This window comes from Myotis brandtii, unplaced genomic scaffold, assembly GCF_000412655.1.
Source record: "Myotis brandtii unplaced genomic scaffold, ASM41265v1 scaffold1064, whole genome shotgun sequence".
Taxonomy (NCBI): Eukaryota; Metazoa; Chordata; class Mammalia; order Chiroptera; family Vespertilionidae; genus Myotis; species Myotis brandtii.
Genome location: NW_005353602.1, coordinates 332,331 through 336,190, shown reverse-complemented (window position 1 = coordinate 336,190; position 3,860 = coordinate 332,331).

The following is a 3,860-nucleotide window of genomic DNA, read 5'->3' as shown; positions in this document are numbered from 1 at the left end:
CCGCTCGGGCCCCGCCCCTTACACCGCCCCGGCCCGAGGACACGCCCCCTAGAGCTCGCCCCGCCCCTGCCCTTAAAGGCACAGGCTCCCGGGGAGGTCCTGAGGGTCTAGCAGTCTCACTCGCCATCCTCTTCTGAGCCCACTGCCTGCCCGTAAGTTCTGCTTTCGCCGCTAAAGCAGAAGCGAGCTGAAACCAGATGAGTTAAGGCAGCAGGAGTCCAGAGAGGGGAAGTTAAAATGTGAAACTAAAGGGTTCTGTTCCCGAGGAAGGGGCAGGCAAGAAGACGCCAAAATGTTTCTGATCAGGGATGGTGATAAGGAGTATTGGAGATGGTCCCAGGTGGGAGTGCCCCGCCCTGCCCACAAATATTCCAGCTGTCCTGCCTGCAACGCCTCTATCTGAGAAAACCCCTAACTGGGTTGAGCATTTGCCTCTAGTACAGCGGTTCTCAACCTGTGGGTCCGACCCTTTGGGGATCGAACGACCCTTTCACAGGGGTCGCCTAAGACCATCAGAAAACACATATATAATTACATATTGTTTTTGTGATTAATCACTATGCTTTAATTATGTTCAATTTGTAACAATGGAAATACATCCTGCATATCAGATATTTACATGACGATTCATAACAGTAGCAAAATTACAGTTATGAAGTAGCAACGAAAATAATTTTATGGTTGGGGGTCACCACAACATGAGGAACTGTATTAAAGGGTCGCGGCATTAGGAAGGTTGAGAACCACTGCTCTAGTAGCATAGCTTTTTTTGTTGTTAATCCTCAATTTTTTTCCATTGATTTTTAGAGAGAGTGGAAGGGAGAGAGTGGGGAGGGAGAGAGAGACTGGTTGTCCAGGAATCCATCCTGCAACCCAGGTATGTGCTCTTGACCTTGAATCAAACCCGAAACCCCTCTATGCTCTGGGGAACACTCTAACCACTGAGCAACACTGCCAAGGGCTAGTAGCATAGCTTTTGAGAGAGGAAGGCAGCCTCGCTGGTGTGGCTCAGTGGATTGAGCATCATTCCATTCACCAAGAAGTCACTGGTTCAATTCCAGGTCAGGGCACATTCCTGGGTTGCAGGCTTGATCCTCAGTAGGGGGTGTGTAGGAGGCAGTTGATCAATGTTTCTTTCTCTTTTCCTCTCTCTAAAATCAATTTTTAAAAATGTTAAAAATAGAGAGAGAGAGAAAGAGAGAGGAAAGCAAATAGATCAAGACAGGGGAATTAGTGATCTGCTTGTCCCAGCCTCCTGGGGAAGTTCTGGTCATTTCTGTCTTCCTGCCACTGGCCTGGGAGAGCACGGGGCTGGGAAAGGGGTGATGAGGCTGGGAGCCAGCGTCTCCTCCCAGGCGCTCCTCCAGCTCCACACCCACGTCCACAGTTGCACACATCTCATTCCACCACCTTTAAGTCTGCCCACTTCCTCAGCACCTGCAGGACTGAGGCCCAGCTCTGAGCCTGGCGTCTGAGGCCCTCACCTTCCAGCCCTAGGGCCCCTTTCTCGCTTCCTCTTTCACCCCCACCTCCATCCCCTCCTGCTCCAGCCCTGGGAGTGCTCTCCCTTCTCTGAACACCCTGCTCCTTACACAGGGCTATACCTCTGCTCCTTCTGAGTCCTCAGCCCGGTGCCAGCCCTTCCCTTCTCCCCTGCCACTCATGTCGCCAGGCCCAGCCCAAATGCCACTGCCTCCAGGTGGTCTTCCACGCTCCTCCCTGCCCCTGCACCCTGAGGTGTCTCACCTTTAGAGAGAGTACATGACATGTTTGGAATCTCAGAGCCTCGGGGTTCTGTGTGACCTTCGGTAACATTTACACTCTCTGAGCCTCGGTTTTCTTCCCTGTCAAATGGGGATGACAGTGTCTCTCTCATGGGGCCCTTGCATGATGAAACAACACTGGATCAAGCCCCAAGCCCCATGCCTGGTGCTGGGTACACGTTCCTTCACTGGAAGGCATTGTGTTTTTTGTTTGTTTTTCTTTAATATATCTTGATTGATTTCAGAGAGGAAGGGGAGGGAGAGAGAGATAGAAGCATCAATGATGAAAGAGATTCACTGATCAGCTGCTTCCTGCATGCCCCACACTGGGGATCGAACCCACAAACTAGGCATGTGCCCTGACCGGGAACTGAACCGTGACCTCCTGGTTCATGGGTCGATGCTCAACCACTGAGCAAACCAGGTAGGGCATGCCGAAACCGGTTTGGCTCAGTGGATAGAGCGTCGACCTGCGGACTGAAAGGTCCCAGGTTCGATTCCGGTCAAGGGCATGTACCTGGGTTGCGGGCACATCCCCAGTAGGAGATGTGCAGGAGGCAGCGGATCGATGTTTCTCTCTCATCGATGTTTCTAACTCTCTATCTCTCTCCCTTCCTCTCTGTAAAAAATCAATAAAATATATTTTAAAAAAAACAAAAAAACCAGGTAGGGCAGAAGGCATTGTTGTTGCTATTATTCCATTGATCCTACAATGATTTACCTGCCGGTGTCCCCCACCAGCTACGAGCCCCTCACAGCAAGGGGCAGGCCCCGCTGGTCCCGTGTCCGGGCAACCGGCACACAGGCTCTCACGACTAGAGTCTGTGTGTGGGAGTAACAGTCTGCACCAGCTCACCTGCTGCCTGAGGAAGTGACTCCAAATGGCTGAGTTTGGAGCCTAAATCCTTCTTCCCTCAGGGACCCTGCCTCTGGTACTCAGGGGCCCGGCGGCCAGGGGGAGGCCTTGATGCCGCCATCCTAGGCCAGCTGGGCAGCCAGGCCACTACCTCCCTGTCTCCCAGAGGCCAGGGAGGGGAGGGGTGTGTGGAGAATGAGTGCCTGTGGGAAGAAGCCTGGAAAGATCCAAGGAAAAGAATCGCTGGACACAGAGCAGGTCTGGAACACAGTCCTGGTTTGCCTCTGCTCTGATGGACAGGATCCGTGTTAGGGCCTATTTCCACCTGGGAAAGGCCATTTGACATCACGCATTCATAGGCCTGAGGTCAGGACGCACTGAGATTATGTATGCAGAACCCCCAGCCCATGGCTTGGTATTTGTAAAAGCTGAATGAAAGGAAGCTGAAAGGAGTCCCCTTCACCACCGTGGTCCCGCAAAACTCAGAGACAGGCCAGCTCAGCCTGACATTGAGCACCCTGTTCAGGAGGCCCAGGGCGGGGGTGGCAGCTCCGGGAACAGTGCAAGTACCTGGGGGAAGCGTGAGCGGAAGTAGTAAGGAGTGAGGGGGAACTTGGAAGAGGAAAAGAGAATCAGAACTTTCAGCCCTTAGCCCACGAGGCACAGAGACTTGGAAGGTTCCTCAAGATGCCCGAGTCCCCCCTGCAACAATGCCAGTGCCCTCCTGGCCCCGGCAGCCCTGAGCACATAGTCACATGGCCCTTGAACTCCCGCAGGGCAGGGTGCTTCCCAAGGCAGCCCGATTGCCAGGGGACAGTACCAATGGCGAGGAAGTGGGGTTTTTGTTTTTGTTTTTGTTTTTTTTTATTTTATTGATTTTTTACAGAGAGGAAGGGAGAGAGATAGAGAGTTAGAAACATAGATGAGAGAGAAACATCGATCAGCCGCCTCCTGCACATCTCCCACCGGGGATGTGCCCACAACCCAGGTACATGCCCTTGACCGGAATCGAACCTGGGACCTTCCAGTCCGCAAGCCGACGCTCTATCCACTGAGCCAAACTGGTTTCGGTGGAAGTGGGTTTTTAAAAAATTTTATTTTTATTTATTGGTTTGAGAAAGAGAGAGAGAGAGAGAGAGAGAGAGAGAGAAACACTGATTTGTTGTTCCACTTATGTATACATTCATTGGTTGCTTCTTGTATGGGCCCTGACCAGGGAATGAACCTGCAACCTTGGCGTA